This window comes from Sabethes cyaneus, chromosome 1, assembly GCF_943734655.1.
Source record: "Sabethes cyaneus chromosome 1, idSabCyanKW18_F2, whole genome shotgun sequence".
In the NCBI taxonomy this organism is placed as follows: Eukaryota; Metazoa; Arthropoda; class Insecta; order Diptera; family Culicidae; genus Sabethes; species Sabethes cyaneus.
Genome location: NC_071353.1, coordinates 64,505,218 through 64,524,211, shown reverse-complemented (window position 1 = coordinate 64,524,211; position 18,994 = coordinate 64,505,218).

The window sequence follows — 18,994 nt, the reverse complement described above, 5'->3', positions numbered from 1 at the left end:
CCTAGTGGTGAAAGGAACCTTTGTTATACGGTCTTACTTGATATTTGAGATAGAAATCGACACGTCTTCGGAGCATAATTCATCTATTGGTTAACGTTGCGTAGTGCGTTGGTTTACATAAAATTTTTGAAAATTGAATAAGTTTACAAAATTTGAACAAAATAGGAGCACTCATAAATTTTGATAGATCCTTTTTTCATGAAATTGCTGAGTAAGGATAAGTAAGTTGTTATTAACCTGAGTAAGTGCAAATAAAAGTAAGTTGTAAGAGGAAATCTCATTCTTTAACATATACATTGTCTAGTAAAGGTCTAGTTTATAAGTTTTTGAGCTATGCATAGTTTTCTGTAATGCCATTCTATTTGAAGCACATAAATAGAGTTTTCTTGAATAATTTTCATCAATTTTTATTAACCTTCGGTTACTCATGCTGTTGTATTTTATACAACACTTGTAGGTTTTTCAACGCCATATTGTTATAAAGTTACAAATCGTTGTTTAACTAACGTATATTCTTCAAGAAACTTATTGTGCGCAAAATGTCATAATTATTCAATGTATTATCAATTTAAATTGTTGGGAAAATGTATGCAGCAAAACTACCAGCAAATGTAAAATGTTTAAAATGTATCCGTCTGCTGGTAGTCGAGTAATTCGGAGTCAAAATTAGGGTATTCTTTATAATCAAAGTTCATATACAATTCATATACAATAAATAAGATTTTTCTATCTTCGCTGCAGAGATAGAAGGTACTGTGCAAAATTTCTTGTAATAATCTCTATAACTTTGCAGAACACATCAATGAGTTATATTGACACTGAAGAAAAATATTTTTTTATTTCAGTTTTAGGGGGATTAATCAAAATTTAAATTCCACCAGACGATAGAGCTTTCAATTTCAAGGAACTGTTCCAAAGGTTCGATAAACCCAAAACGTTTTCCCAGTCAAAACTCTAGTGCACACGTTTTCTTTGGTTTAGGGCTATTTTGCGCGCGAGTAACTGTGTTACAAAAGTTGGCGCGAGTGTTCGAGGGTTAATATCTTTTGACCGGTAAAACCAATTCTTATGAAATTTTGCATATATATTCGCAGTGTCAAAACCTCTCGTTTGATATTAAAATAATTGAAATTAGGTAAATTATCTTGGTTAAAATCATTACAAATTATTGTTAATTTCGGTGTGGTGTATACGGTTGCTCATAACTTTCAAATTAAACGTCCAATCAAAAAAACATTCAATAGTGATCTATTAGGATATATTATCTTTCAAATGAGACTAATAGCGCATAAATCGGTTTGGTCATCTCTAAGAAACAGGCGATAATTATTACCTTGTCAAAACAGGGTTTTTAAGCATAACTTTTAAACTACTTGTTTGTTTTCAATTAAAAATTCCTGAACAATTTAGCTTTAAAAGGGCTTGCATTTGATACTAAGATTATTGAAATCGGTCAAGTAGTTCCTGAGAAACTGGTGTCACGTATTACATACATACATACATACATACACACACACACACATACACACACACACACATACACACACACACATACACACACACACATACACACACACACATACACACACACACACACACACACACACACACACACACACACACACACACACACACACACACACACACACACACACACACACACACACACACACACACACACACACACAGCCATTGATCAAATCGTCGAACCATATCGATTGGTATATGTGACTTGGCCCTCCGGGCCTCGGATCAATTTCGTGTTTTTCGAGCAATTTTTAAACCTTTGTTATAGTATAACAAAGGTAAAACATGGGTTTTAAGCATTTTTATTTAAAGTTTAAACGTGAAAATCGAATCTTGCTTGTAATATATACGTTTTTATTTTCTATGCAAAAATCTACGAAAAAAAGACAAAAACCAAGGAAATTTTTTTTGGACGACTTTCGGAAATTCCTTTGTTTGAATTTCCATTTCTGTTTCGTGCTAGAAGCGTTAACTCAACTCGTACACTCATTTTTCGTGTTTTTCAGACTGTAGAGCCCACAGACAACTGATTTTTTAAAAAATCGACAAATGCAAATTTTTTTTGCCCCCCGATTTTTCAAGCTAATTTCCAAGGGGGGGAGAGGGGTGACAAAAACACCCCCATTTTGCATTTACATTTTACATTTTTTGTGACATTGACCAAACCCGCCCGTTCCAACAGGACGAAGATTGTTTATAATGTTTAAACCTATACCAATTGGATATTTGTGCTCGGGAATAACCTTGGGCAAAATTCCCAAAATATCGATAATTGAATATCGATATCAAGTCCGCCGCTTTATCGATACCATCGATTTATCGTTCGTGAAGTATCTATATTAGCTTTATTGATACTGTTTAAGGCGGCATTCTGGGATTTGGAATTGCTACACAAAAAGCGGATTTATAAAAATTAATCATAAACTCATGTTGAGTAAAATGAGTGCCTCCAAAACACCACGTAACACATCGCTCGCTCCAATGTAGCTTTATTTCAGCGCGTATGCTGCACTGGAATCCACAAAAGTGTGTCTGATAGGTGGTATGTTGTACTGCCGAGATTTCTAGAGGATTTCAAGCATTAGTTTTCGAAAAGTCGCATAATGCATGCAAAAGGATTGATTATGCGACCTTTTGAAAACTAAAGCCAGATTTGTCAGATAGTAAAAATTTTAGAATTTGCGTAGCACGGGCCTCCATAAAGCCCACTTGGTACCACCCTACGAATTCTCTTGCTATGCTATGCTTGCTTGCTAACAGAATCTGTGAGAGCAACTTGTTGGTGGCTTTGAGCAGCGTTATGCTGCAATAATTAAAGCAACGTAGCCGGTCGCCGTTTTTGTAGATGGGTAAACCACACCTTCCATCCACTCCTCCGGTCATTTCTCCTTTTCCAAAATCCTTGACATTATCCAGTTAAGTGTCGTTTCTAGCAGTTCTTGGCCATTTTTATAGAGTCTCTTCACGATATTTGTACTCCTTCTGCCACTTTTTCCTCTTCAGGATCGTGGTCAATTCATTCCGCACTCGTCGAAACTTGACCAAATTCTTCTTCGTGGCAATAGATTGACGTAAACAGAGATGTCAAAATTAATGTTCAAGTTTTATAAGCACATATTATGTCGCGAGAAAAAATGCAAAAAAATTGCTTTCTTGTACATTTCTGGCCTATTCTCAAACCCATATTCTTTCAGCTGCATATCCAGCTTTATCAAACCAGTATCGGAATGAAAGTATCGATTTAGCATAATATCGGTGTCGTAAGTATCGATGAAATACACTGAAGTCGCTTTTTACGCGGTTTCTTTTTACGCGACTATTTTTACGCGGTTTTCGGAATTTACACGGTTTTTTGACGTAGGACTACGTCTTACGGCAAGTTTTGAGATAGGGTGTCATTCCAAAAAATCAAAAAATGCGAGCGTCACGAAAAATGAAAGGTTTTGAGCGCCAATAGCTCAGCGGTTTTCCGATCGATTTTCAATATTCTTACACCAATCGATTGGAAAATCTTCTAAGAATTGGTCCAAGTGAAGAAAAGTATGAATTCTTGATGTTGAACTATTGAAAAATTGAAAATGATGAACCTATGTTTTACCAGAAATCTCGCTTCGTGATTGGTTGGAAGATTTTTTAGGATGATCTAAACCTATACCAATTTGATATCTGTGCTTGGGAAGTAAGCCAAAACAAGTGACAAAGTTTCCTCATTTCAACAAGATTTCTTAACACCGCGATTAGACCTAGACCATTTTGATGTCCTTGCTTGGGAAGTACGCAGAAAGAGTGACAAAACCCTCTCGTGCCAACAGATTTTTTTACGAACGCGATTAAACCTAGTCCAATTTGATGTCTGTGTTAGAGAAGTGTGCCAGACAAAACGACATAAGTTCGTCGCCACAACAGACCGCAAATTCTTTACTGCGAGATGATTAAACTTAGGCGAATTTGATATCTGTGTTGGAAAAACGTGCTACAGCTGTAGTGTTCGGTTATAATATGACTCTGTATGAATACGCATGCTTGCCGTTTCATTAGAAATGTAGAAGTTCAATAGGATTGAATTGGTAAAATCCCTTCAACGTGGGTAACCATGGGTAATAAAAACAATCTTCAATTTCTGTAAGGTAGCAGGAAAGCAATAGTTTGTGTTCTTGATTTTGTTAAATTGTTTTCACATGCACATTGAAATAACTGAAATCTTTTGAGGATTGAACGTATGCAATATTACTACTTTGATAAATGTTACATACAACGTATGTAGCATGTATATATCCCAAGTAACCATAAGCATTAATCTAAAACCGTATATTTAAAATAATTCTGCATCCCAAGTGCCAAACTTTTGTATATTAGCAATCTTATTGCTTATAAAACGTATATTAACATTGTTGATGCACAGAAGCGCATATGCGCATATAACATAACAATATAATGCATTTAGTCAATTGCATTAAAACGAGCCGTAAGTGTTGATGAACGGCTTATACTTGACTTCTTATTTTGCTGTTCTGCGGCCACTATTTGTGCCCTCTTCCATCTGACGGTTGCCGTCTTTTTCTATCCTATTGGTAATGCAGGACAAGTAGCTATGATATGAGAGGGAATATCACCAAGATTTAAATACGACTAATTTCACCTCACTCAATCACATCCGCTATGGTTTAGATAGCAAAGGTGCAAAAAAACGAATGAGGTTGCATGACTAACTCCCTGTTCGAGCCCTGTCTAGGTGGTAAGATTATTCAGCATTTCCAAAAATGGTTCTGTAATACTCCTGCTCTCCTTGAGATGCTGCACAAAAAAATCGCTTGCTTTTTTATTTTTTTAAATCCCGACCGAATCTATTTTTATTTACCATAACAAGCAAACGATATGCCATCGATACTTTTTCGATGCGTCGATAATGTAGACAAAATGACGTTTCGTTTAAGCCTCAAATAAACACTGATACTGGAACCTTCCAGTATTGGACAAAAGGTAGGAGTCAAAATGACTACTTGTCAAGCATAGCTACCAATACCCCCGCTTCCTTTCCGCTCTTTCCATCCTTCACCAAAAAATTTTCATTTCTTTCCCTACCGTCCCTTCATCAATTGTAGAACCATCGTTTCAAAAAAATATTAATATATATGTATGACCGCATTTCAAGGTCAAGACTAAAAACTTGAGATTAGTCTATCACATAATGCTAAAAAAGCGAAATAGCGGGTTGTTAAAATGCTACGCCACAAGCATCCAATAAGCATTATCAGTGTTTATTCGAGGCTGGAAGGTTCCAGTATTGGACAAAAGGTAGGAGTCAAAATGACTACTTGTCAAGCATAGCTACCAATACCCCCCCCCCCTTCCTTTCCGCCCTTCCCCACCTTCACCAAAAAATTTTCATTTCTTTCCCTACCGTCCCTTCATCAATTGTAGAACCATCGTTTCAAAAAAATATTAGCATTATGTGAGTTCTATAGAAGTATATAAAGAAAAATATGCTTTTAATCATAGTTCTGTATGCTTACACAATGTTGTCCAAGGACTAGTGTTTAGTGCTTACTGGTTACTTGGGATGTTGCATATAGCATGTATACATGAAGAAACGAATGATAACAAGCATGGATACATGCTACTATCACTACCAAGAGGCTTACGTAGTCCTGCGTCACCTATATATGCGGTCGTGTCTTGTGCACAACCCCTCTGATTTTTTACGCGGATTTCGGAATTTATGCGGATGTGCTCAAAATGTCTATTTTTTCGCGTAGTGTTGAAATCCACAGTTTTTTTTACGCGAAATTTTGGTTTTTTTACGCGGTTTTCGGAATTTACGCGGTTTTTTACGCAGTTTTCGGAATTTACGCGGTTTTGATTTAAACGGAGCGTATCCTGCGCGTAAAAAGCGACTTGAGTGTATATCGAAATATCGGCCCTTGAGTGTCGATATCGCGCGTATCGATACGGTATCGCCCAATCCTACTCGGGAAGCACGCCAGAAAAAGAGATGAGATCTCCTCGTCCCAACACTGTTTTCCTATCTGCACCAGCTACACTCTCTTTTACCTTTGTTATACTATAACAAAGGTTTAAAAATTGGTCGAAAAACACGAAGGTGATCCGAGTCTGTGTGTGTGTGTGTGTGTGTGTGTGTGTGTGTGTGTGTGTGTGTGTGTGTGTGTGTGTGTGTGTGTGTGTGTGTGTGTGTGTGTGTGTGTGTGTGTGTGTGTGTGTGTGTGTGTGTGTGTGTGTGTGTGTGTGTGTGTGTGTGTGTGTGTGTGTGTGTGTGTGTGTGTGTGTGTGTGTGTGTGTGTGTGTGTGTGTGTGTGTGTGTGTGTGTGTGTGTGTGTGTGTGTGTGTGTGTGTGTGTGTGTGTGTGTGTGTGTGTGTGTGTGTGTGTGTGTGTGTGTGTGTGTGTGTGTGTGTGTGTGTGTGTGTGTGTGTGTGTGTGTGTGTGTGTGTGTGTGTGTGTGTGTGTGTGTGTGTGTGTGTGTGTGTGTGTGTGTGTGTGTGTGTGTGTGTGTGTGTGTGTGTGTGTGTGTGTGTGTGTGTGTGTGTGTGTGTGTGTGTGTGTGTGTGTGTGTGTGTGTGTGTGTGTGTGTGTGTGTGTGTGTGTGTGTGTGTGTGTGTGTGTGTGTGTGTGTGTGTGTGTGTGTGTGTGTGTGTGTGTGTGTGTGTGTGTGTGTGTGTGTGTGTGTGTGTGTGTGTGTGTGTGTGTGTGTGTGTGTGTGTGTGTGTGTGTGTGTGTGTGTGTGTGTGTGTGTGTGTGTGTGTGTGTGTGTGTCTGTGTGTGTGTGTGTGTGTGTGTGTCTGTGTGTGTGTGTGTGTGTGTGTGTGTGTGTGTGTGTGTGTGTGTCTGTGTGTGTGTGTGTGTGTGTGTGTATGTGTGTGTATGTGTGTGTATGTGTGTGTATGTGTGTGTGTGTGTGTGTGTGTGTGTGTGTGTGTGTGTGTGTGTGTGTGTGTGTGTGTGTGTGTGTGTGTGTGTGTGTGTGTGTGTGTGTGTGTGTGTGTGTGTGTGTGTGTGTGTGTGTGTGTGTGTGTGTGTGTGTGTGTGTGTGTGTGTGTGTGTGTGTGTGTGTGTGTGTGTGTGTGTGTGTGTGTGTGTGTGTGTGTGTGTGTGTGTGTGTGTGTGTGTGTGTGTGTGTGTTATCACCTTGTAAATCACTATTGAATGGTTTTGCGGTCCGACATTTTGTTTAAAAGTTATAAGCAAAAATGTAAAAATTACGTGACATGATTTTCTCCGGAACCGCTCAACCGATTTCAACAATTTTAGTATCAAATGAAGGCTCTTGCTACTGCAAATTTTTTGGAAGAGTTTTATCGCGAACAATCAAGCGGTTCAAAAGTTACGCTTAAAAATGTGCTTTTTAAAGGTGTCAATTAGTCGAACGTTTCTCAGAGATGGCCAAACCGATTTATGCGCTATTAGTCTCATTTGGTAGGTTATATAGCCTCATAGATCACTATTGATTTGTTTTTTGATTGGATGTTTAATTTGAAAATTATGAGCAGTCGTGTACAGCATAATAAAAGTTACAATTATTCATAACGATTTTAACCAGATAATTAATCAGATTTCAATTATTTTAGTATCAAACAGGAGGCCTTAACGCTGTGAACATATCTGCTAAATCTTATTAGAATTGGCCTTACCGGTCAAAAGTTATTTGAAAAACATTGATGAAATTATTTGAGCAAACTTTACTGATATGAGCCAAATAGAAAAAAAACGCGATCCTGTGCTCTAGCGTAAAAATACTTAATTTTCCTAGTGGTGTGTTTTTGGAAAAGTTTATTTAAAAAATCTGGCGCAACTTTTTACACTATTAGGGTGACCGCAAATCTACCTATTAGGGTGATACCAATTTTTGTTTTTTTTTAATGCGTACAGTGTCTCCACAAAAGTTATAGAACACAGTAAAATAAGCAACTTTGCTGTACATAGTAACTATCTATCTCTTACTGGTTGCGAAGTGTAACGATTTTTTTAAAAATGCAGCAAAAATTAAAAAGTTGAGATATCGAAAAGCGGTTACGTTACAATTTAGATAAGTAATTTTTACACGTCAAAAAAAATTCACCCAAATCGATCCTCTAGATACTGCGATACACGCACAGTCGCTGAAAACTTATGATTTCGAGGAGAGCGCGTTTAAACTATTGTACAGCACTGCACTTCCCTTCAAGTGATCCAACAGTTTTACTGTAAATTCTCAACGAGACCACGTACCGAAAAATACTATGGGCTTAACATTTCTAAAGATAAAAGTCTTCTGAAAATGCAAAACAAACAAGTTTTTCGACTTTCCGGTGAGGGTCTCCCTTAAATATCAATTCTGCCCAAGAACTTTGCTCACGATTTTTGACGTAGGACTACGTCTTACGGCAAGTTTTGAGATAGGGTGTCATTCCAAAAAATCAAAAAATGCGAGCGTCACGAAAAATGAAAGGTTTTGAGCGCCAATAGCTCAGCGGTTTTCCGATCGATTTTCAATATTCTTACACCAATCGATTGGAAAATCTTCTAAGAATTGGTCCAAGTGAAGAAAAGTATGAATTCTTGATGATGAACTATTGAAAAATTGAAAATGATGAACCTATGTTTTACCAGAAATCTCGCTTCGTGATTGGTTGGAAGATTTTTTAGGATGATCTAAACCTATACCAATTTGATATCTGTGCTTGGGAAGTAAGCCAAAACAAGTGACAAAGTTTCCTCATTTCAACAAGATTTCTTAACACCGCGATTAGACCTAGACCATTTTGATGTCCTTGCTTGGGAAGTACGCAGAAAGAGTGACAAAACCCTCTCGTGCCAACAGATTTTTTTACGAACGCGATTAAACCTAGTCCAATTTGATGTCTGTGTTAGAGAAGTGTGCCAGAAAAAACGACACAAGTTCGTCGCCACAACAGACCGCAAATTCTTTACTGCGAGATGATTAAACTTAGGCGAATTTGATATCTGTGTTGGAAAAACGTGCTACAGCTGTAGTGTTCGGTTATAATATGACTCTGTATGAATACGCATGCTTGCCGTTTCATTAGAAATGTAGAAGTTCAATAGGATTGAATTGGTAAAATCCCTTCAACGTGGGTAACCATGGGTAATAAAAACAATCTTCAATTTCTGTAAGGTAGCAGGAAAGCAATAGTTTGTGTTCTTGATTTTGTTAAATTGTTTTCACATGCACATTGAAATAACTGAAATCTTTTGAGGATTGAACGTATGCAATATTACTACTTTGATAAATGTTACATACAACGTATGTAGCATGTATATATCCCAAGTAACCATAAGCATTAATCTAAAACCGTATATTTAAAATAATTCTGCATCCCAAGTGCCAAACTTTTGTATATTAGCAATCTTATTGCTTATAAAACGTATATTAACATTGTTGATGCACAGAAGCGCATATGCGCATATAACATAACAATATAATGCATTTAGTCAATTGCATTAAAACGAGCCGTAAGTGTTGATGAACGGCTTATACTTGACTTCTTATTTTGCTGTTCTGCGGCCACTATTTGTGCCCTCTTCCATCTGACGGTTGCCGTCTTTTTCTATCCTATTGGTAATGCAGGACAAGTAGCTATGATATGAGAGGGAATATCACCAAGATTTAAATACGACTAATTTCACCTCACTCAATCACATCCGCTATGGTTTAGATAGCAAAGGTGCAAAAAAACGAATGAGGTTGCATGACTAACTCCCTGTTCGAGCCCTGTCTAGTGATGTCCGAAATTTTCAATTATTCGATTACCGATTAATCGGCGAGCGTTGTCTGCACTAATCGATTAATTCAACTATTCGTGTCAGTGGTGTTCGATTAAAAATATTCGAATATTTCTTTGATTAATTCGATTAATCGAACGATTATGAACGATTAACGAGCATTATTCGGGCATTATTCGTACTCATTGAACTATTCGATTAATTCAACTACTCGTGCTGGCAGTATTCGATTAAAAATTATTCGAATATTCCATGTGTTATTCGATTAGTTGAATTAATCGAACGATTAACGGACATCACTAGCCCTGTCTAGGTGGTAAGATTATTCAGCATTTCCAAAAATGGTTCTGTAATACTCCTGCTCTCCTTGAGATGCTGCACAAAAAAATCGCTTGCTTTTTTATTTTTTTAAATCCCGACCGAATCTATTTTTATTTACCATAACAAGCAAACGATATGCCATCGATACTTTTTCGATGCGTCGATAATGTAGACAAAATGACGTTTCGTTTAAGCCTCAAATAAACACTGATACTGGAACCTTCCAGTATTGGACAAAAGGTAGGAGTCAAAATGACTACTTGTCAAGCATAGCTACCAATACCCCCCCTTCCTTTCCGCTCTTTCCCTCCTTCACCAAAAAATTTTCATTTCTTTCCCTACCGTCCCTTCATCAATTGTAGAACCATCGTTTCAAAAAAATATTAATATATGTGTATGACCGCATTTCAAGGTCAAGACTAAAAACTTGAGATTAGTCTATCACATAATGCTAAAAAAGCGAAATAGCGGGTTGTTAAAATGCTACGCCACAAGCATCCAATAAGCATTATCAGTGTTTATTTGAGGCTGGAAGGTTCCAGTATTGGACAAAAGGTAGGAGTCAAAATGACTACTTGTCAAGCATAGCTACCAATACCCCCCCCCCCTTCCTTTCCGCCCTTCCCCACCTTCACCAAAAAATTTTCATTTCTTTCCCTACCGTCCCTTCATCAATTGTAGAACCATCGTTTCAAAAAAATATTAGCATTATGTGAGTTCTATAGAAGTATATAAAGAAAAATATGCTTTTAATCATAGTTCTGTATGCTTACACAATGTTGTCCAAGGACTAGTGTTTAGTGCTTACTGGTTACTTGGGATGTTGCATATAGCATGTATACATGAAGAAACGAATGATAACAAGCATGGATACATGCTACTATCACTACCAAGAGGCTTACGTAGTCCTGCGTCACCTATATATGCGGTCGTGTCTTGTGCACAACCCCTCTGATTTTTTATTGCTTTCAAGTATTCTACAAATCTGTCAGTATATTACATATGCATGCATATGTGTTGATGATAACTACCATTACTGCCTATAAATGCATAACAGTCCCATGTGATTTTCACCACTTTTGAGATAAGCCTGGGAATCATCTTTAAATTGTTCATGCTTTCAATATTTCAAACAGTAATGTTATGTTTGTTCCCAAAATTTTGAAAAAAATATGAAACTTTGTCAGTTACAAGTTGCAAATAAATGCATAACAGTCTCAGTAGTGAAAATATAACAATAAACATCTGCTTTTAGAAAATGCCTGGACCGATTTGACTGAATAACTAACAAATGCAGAGTTTTGTGGCCTAGAAGAATTCTATTGAACAGAATTTGGATCGGATGTACGGTTCCAAAGATATTCCGGAACAACACGTCCGGGAATGTTCCGGATCGGGGATCAGTTTCTGAATTCAGCTAAAGTACAACATATGACATCTTTAAGTACTCAAAATTGCAAAAGTAGCTCATTTGTCGACATATAAAGTGTCCAGGGTTACATTGGCCACAGCTGGACACATTCTAGAAACGATCCGAATACATCCAGGAAAACGGACAGTTGCTCACTTAAACCAAATCCCCGAATGTCACCCCGCTATTAACTAAAATAACAAATTATACAAATAAAAGGAAGACATTTTTTGAATGCTTTGGAATATTATACAAATTTATCAGTATATTACATAGACATGCATATGTATTGATGATAACTATCATAGTGTTATCAAAAAGTTGAGTTCCGAAGGCGTGTCGAATTCTAACTTAAATAACAAATGAGATGGTATAACAAAGGTTGCTTTCACCAATAGGTGGATTAAATCGGGTTTTTTCTGGTGTAGCTGGTGCAGAAAAAGTGTAGCAAGTGTAGCAATAGTGTAGCACAAAAATCGAAAACGAATAGTTTTGGTGCAAAAAAGCTACACCGGTGTAGCTACACCGCAAAAACGAAAACGACATAAGTTGCTCGGCCTAAACACCATCTATGAGCACTGAAGCAAAAGATGAACATTTTCTTTACTTTTTACTTGAGTCACACTATGGTGGATTGCTCGTGACTGCCAACCGATATCACGAATTGGTGAATTGGGCATAGTAGCTGAGACCCAAAGCGACTCATAAATACTAAGTTGCTCGGCCTAAACGCCATCTATGAGCACTGAAGCAAAAGAGGAACATTTTCAATGCACTAAGTACTTGAATCACACTATGGTGGATTACTCGTGACTTATGTTCATAAAACTGTTTTCACTTCATTCTTTGAATCTGTCAGAATAATGATAAATTTTCTTGAAAATATCTTTTGTTTTGAGCATAAAAATTGCTTTTGAAATGCCAGACATCAATTACGTACGTTTAAACTTAAAGCGAACAACAATTTAACATTTACGACCCTTTGGGGTTAAAACCACTCAAAAAAAAACACAATTTAACATTTATAATTTACCAATTTTGGCAAACAATTCGACAACAGAATGATAAAATATCGGCACAAAACCAGCTTATGGACATGATAAAAAATACGGAAGACGAGAAACAGTATACCAATAAAAAAAATTAACCAAACCAAAAAAAAATTATGCAGTGGTAACTGGTAAGATCGTGTATTTATTTTATATTAAAACTCAAAATACATTATAAATTCATTAGGAAAGGAACATTATCAATCTACGCAAAATGGCGAACGGCACGGCTGCGTTGGCCAGAAAAACGTTAAACTCAATTAATCATACGAAAGGCTCAGGCTACGGTAAGCTATAACAATTATGGCAAACTATTTAAAAAGCAAATATTCATTTTCATTACAGCCATCATGGAACAGCGCAAAAGAGTCGAGCAGATTTTAGTAGATTTGAAGAACGAAGTGTGCAAATAAAGTTGAAAAAAAAATTAAAAAATTGTTGGAAGATTCTTTACGATGATCTAAACCTATACCAATTTGATATCTGTGCTGGGGAAGAAAGCAAATCAAGTGAGTTTCTTCATTTCAGCAAGATTTTTCAACACCGCGGTTAAACCTGGACCATTTTGATGTCCTTGCTTGGAAAGTACGCCAGAAAGAGTGACAAAGCCCCCTCGTGCCAACAGATTTCTTACGAACGCGATTAAACCTAGTTCAATTTGATGTCTGTGATAGGGAAGTATGCCAGAAAAAATGACACAAGTTCGTTGTCCCAACACCCAAATTTTTTACTGCGAGACGATTAAAACTCGGCGAATTTGATATCTGTGTTGGAAAAATGTGCTACAGCTGTAGTGTTCGGTTATAATACGACTCTGTATGAATGCGCATGCTTGCCATTTCATTACAAGTGTAGTGAAAAGATGTGCTGTTGATAAAATAGGAATGAATTGGTAAAATTCCTTCAACGTGGGGAACCATGGGTAATAAAAACAATCTTTAATTTCAGTAAGGTAGCAGGAAAGCAATAGTTTGTGTTCTTGATTTTGTTAAATTGTTTTCAAATGCACAATCTTTTGAGAATTGAACGTATGCAATGTTACTACTTCGATAAATGTTACATACAACGCATGTAGCATGTGTAGAGTAAGGAGGGGTAAAAGTGCGATGAGGGTAAAAGTCGATTCAATGATTTATCAGTGCGGATTCCGAGTAAATTGACTACATTGGCATGGATGGGTGAGTACTTTGACAGCTTAAATCTATCATAAACATTTGTTGTTTACGAAACATTGTTGTTATTTTATGTTATTTTGGAACAGTTTTGATGTAATATTTCGCTGTACGGAAAATACGATATCAACAGGAGGATATTACGTGTTGACAAATTGTAGCAGCGTTTTACATCACTCAGATATCTATCTTGAAATTGCGGTGAGAAGAATTTACAAAATATATTTCGTTTTTCTATAATTTAATCAAACCCCGTCATGCACCTAGCGGGGCAAAAGTTCGATTTACTGACGGGGAAAAAGTTCGATTCTTGGATCGAGAATCTAGCTCGTTTTACTGACGGGACGACGACACTATGCAAGTCCTTGCTGTAAGGTACTGCGTGCGACGCTGTTCGTTTGTCAGCGTTATAGCCGTGATTCTCAACGGGGTTGTTCGAGGGAAGGTTTCGTTTCTATCACGGAGCGAAAAAATTCCAATTTGTTTCAAACGAAATTTTTATAACAACCTAAGAATATTTTTGTTTCAACACGAAATTCTTTTTGAAAAAAAACAAAGAAAATAACAGTTTTAGAATGAAAAGTAAAGTATTGTCAAATTGAATTTTCGATATAACAATAAATATTTTCATTTCAATCATACATATCAGTTTGAAACAAAATGAAATTTTTGTTTGTGCGTAAAACAACCATGAATGTGGTTGAAACTACATTTCTACCTTTGTTGTAGAGTAAGGAGCGGTAAAAGTCCGATTTAATGATTTATCGGTGCAGATTCCGAGTAAATTGACTACATTGGCATTATTGGCTACTTTGACAGCTTGAATCTAACGTAAACTTTGGTTGCTTACGAAGCATAGTTGCTGAGTTATGTGCAAATGTTATTTTAGGGCGGTTATACGGGTAATACGATATCAACAGGAGGATATTACTTGTTGAAAATTTGAAAAATCACTCGCATATCTGTTTTGAAAATACGGTGAAAAGAGTTTACAAAATATATTTCGCTTTTCCATAATTTAATCAAAGCCCGTCAAGCGCCTAGCGGGGTAAAAGTACGATTCACGGACGGGGCAAAATCGCGATTCATGGACGAGACAAAAATGTGTAGCTAATTATATACAGCTTTTGCCACTATATTACAGATACTAGAAATGAAAGATCTGCAGAAAACTGTGTGCTCTACAGATGTTGGTCGAAGGAAAACAATGTTTTTCCGTTGATGAAACAAAAAACAAACGTTTGGGAAAGTTACGATCTGTCGGAGGCTGCAATACACCAGCGCAAAATAGGAATAAGGTGGAAATTGAGAATATTCCTTACCGAAACATATCGCAGATTGAAGATTATATGGTTTTGTTAGCTACTGCTGTGCTAATTTCATGGATTCGAGCTTCGCACTTTTGCCCCGCGGTATTCGCACTTTTGCCCCGCTAGTGGGGTAAAAGTGCGAAGCGGCACTTGATCAGAATGTTGAATGCAAAGAAATTGAATAGTTGCATCACAATAAAATATATTTTGTTGTTGTCCTTCTTTATATCTTGCGAAAATTGATGACAACTTCAAACATCGCACTTATGCCCCGCCCTACTCTATATGTTGCATATAGCATGTATGCATGAAGAATCGAATGATTACAAGCATGAATACATGCCAATATCACAACCACTACAAAGAGACTTACGTAGTCCTGCGTCACCTATATATGCGGTCGTGTCTTGTACACAACCCCTCTGATTTTTTCTTCAGGTACAGGTAACACGAAAATAGAGTAGACCCAATAATTAGAAGCATGCCGAAAATATCAGCCAATGCTCTAACTAAATTCATATAGAGCTATGATGATGATGATAATGATGATGTTGTTGATGATGGTGATGATAATGATAATGATGATGATGATGATGATGATGATTGGTGATGATGATGATTCCTTCCAATATGCGCGGAAAAAGTAATAAAACTTTAAACTTGCAAAAACCAGGAAACGGTAGAAATAATTATTTTGTGTTTCTATCGGCGATACGTGTATTGTTTACAAAGCCCAAAAATTGCCTTTTGGCGGTCTCTATATTTTTGTGAAAATGTTGTTTTTCAAAATTGGGGTATTTCATCAGCAAATTCGGATAATATATCACAAAAGAAAACATTAAAAAAATTTCGGCTTGAAAAGAAATCAATAATTGTTAAATTGGAATCATCATGTAGTGTAAAAACTATGGTATTTACGTTTAAAAATTATTAAGGCCATTACAAATATTTAAAAAAGTTTGTGGCCTTCCGGTGTTGGGCCACTGAAGTGGGGGTGAAAAAAAACAAAGAGAATATTTTAATCGAGCAAAAAATATGGATTTCAGGCAATTTTACTTAAAGTTTAAACGTGAAAACCAAATCTATTCTTGCTTTTAATAAATACGTTGTTATTTTTCATGCAAAAATCTACGAACAAAAAGATAAAAACGAAAGAAATTTGTTTTGGCCGAGTTTCGGACATTCCACTGTTTGAACTTCCATTTCTATTTCGTGCTAGAAGCGTTAACTCAACTCGTTCACTCATTTTTCGAGTTTTTCAGACTGTAGAGCCCACAGACAATTGATTTTATAAAAAAAATTTAACTCATATCCTACAAATTATTTTTTTGCCTCCCGATTTTTCAAGCTAATTTCCAAGGGGGGGGTGACAAAAACTTTAAAAATGATTTGCAATGGCCTAATTTTTTTACATAAGCGCGTCCGAACTTTCCCTAGAATTTAGAATCGAAAAAAATAATAATTGCAGTAGAAAGGCTGAGTCACACCGCTAGTTGGATTAATTCGGGTTTTATTTGAAACATTGCTTGCCTTACGGTGCGCATCGTCATTCGGTCAGCAGCTTTCGTTGGCGCAACATCGGCACGTAGCTAGCTTGCGACACATCGGGCAGGTAGATTTCGAGTGACATCCGTGGCATCATTCTAAAGGTTTTATTTGAAACATTGTTTGCCTTACGGTGCGTATCGCCATTCGGTCAGCGGCTTTGGTTGGCGACACATAACATCATCATAACATAAAAGTCTATCTTGATTACAGATCCTACCAGTAGCGTTTGTCCGGTAAACAGTATTCCCACCATTAATCCACACACTAATAACCTATCTGATGGACGAAAGTAGACAATGGACACCACAAGTCAGATATTTGAGAATTCGAGATTAACAAACGGACCGTTTCAGGTCCACCATTTAAATTAGCTGAAGAGTTGAAATTATGAATTTCTCACATGTAAGAACACAATACTTTAATGCGCAACTTGGACATCTCTATATGAAATTCAGGCAAAAATTACAGGCTTTAGCATTGGGAGACGAATTGCTTTACATTCGTAGTCCTACGTCAAGCCTGCGCCTGTACCACTTGGCGTGGACCCTTGTACTTTTATTACTTTTATCATATTAGCTACTAAGGTGCACCATTTGAACTATGAAAGTCAAAAGTGTCCGGTATTGGGAACTGTCCGGCGCTGGGGGACTGTCCCCTATGATCAGTTAAGTTTGTTTTCCATTAGCGTTTATGTTTTGCTGAGCGTTTGTTGATATATAGCGGATCGATAAATGGAATGACAAGTTTTAGGAAACTATAACGCGACTGAAAGCACTAATTACGTGGCGAAAGCGTGCTTTGCCAACCCGAAAAAACCCCGTTCGTCTGACCGTTTTTAATCTGAACTCTTTAATTGGAACCCCGCTGGTTTGCACGACATGCAAATTAAAAATGGTTCAAATGTCATTGTCAACATGGCATCATTTGCTTTTGCAGACAATGCACATAAATACGATTTGTTTAACAATGGCAGAGTATGCAATGTAGGGAACGTCCCCACTTTTGTTGAAGCTATCAGAAAGGAGGTCCTATACATCACTCTGTGTAGCACTTCTATAGCTGAGAAGGTCAAAAACTGGCATGTCTCTGATGAACCTAGTTTATCAGACCAAAGGCATATCGTTGCAAACTCTCTTAGGGAAGCAAACTCTCTCAGGAGAGAAAAAAACAAAAACCCTAAGAAAACCCACTGGTGTTCGTTCAGAGAACATCTGGGTAACTCTCGGAACTTCTGTCATATTAATAAACGGACACCAACTGAGCTGGAGGATGCAGCTAATGACCTACAGAGGGATCATTGATGCTTATACCGTTACTTGTCCGTTGATTACTAGGCGTTTATTCAATAGGGCTAGGATCACGTCCAATTCTCTGGTATTCGAATCAGTCGTTACGTCGGCTCCTCTCAGCGAACCATCAAACACCTTTATTCTGTATTTCGAACCAGTTGGTTTTTCGAACGAAAGTGGATGGTATTTTTCATTCCGCCAGCAAAATCAAATGGGAAAAACAACTCGTTCGAAACAAGTCGAACGAAATAAAGATCCGTTCGAAATACAGAATTAGAGTGAAAGTGTAGTGTCCAGAATCGAAGTTTGCGCCACGATAGGTTCTAACCTCGATAATATCCGAGAAGTACTTTCCATCAAGCAATACGTGGTCGATTTGCGAGTCCGTCTGTTGTGGTGATATGCAGATGTACCGATATGGAAGGCTATTCCGACGGTAGGTACTTCATGTGGCCATATTTTTGGAGGCGGCGAAGTCAATAAGTCGACGGCCGTTTTCGTTTGTAAACGGGTGTGCGCGGAACTTTCCAATTCCTCCCTAACCTGAGCGTTGAGGTCTCCGTTGACGTTTTTGACGTCATGTCTTGGGTAGTTGTCGTATTAACCATCAAGCTGCGCGTAAAAAATGTCCCTATCATGCTCGTCACTTTCTAGGTGTGGGCTATTAGCACGTTGGTAATGCTAATGTTCAAGAAATGGCCGCTAAGGCTCAACTTGCACATACGGTTGTCGATTGGTCACAACCCAATCACGCGCTTTTGCATGTCGCCCGTCACTATAAAAGCTGTACCCAGCTCGTGTGTATTGCCGTAGCTCTGGTAAAAGGTGTATCTATTTTTATACGAATGTACCGTAATACCCAGCATACCTTCTGCTGCGCTACAATGTCGGACTTGCGGGCCCACAATAAGTCTTAAGAGACTTGCAGTTCCATGGTAAAGGCTTCCAATCGTTAGTCCTTTTTCGTTGACTTAGTCTATGTCGTTTGTTCCGGTAATAATTTACATTTATTGCTTCCTGTACCTACTGGTAAGTTTTACGGATGGCTTGTTAGGCCTGTATCAACCGCTTGTGCCGCCGGAGGACCATCGTGAAAGTACTGTTTAGCGTCCCACACTGACATGAGAAAGA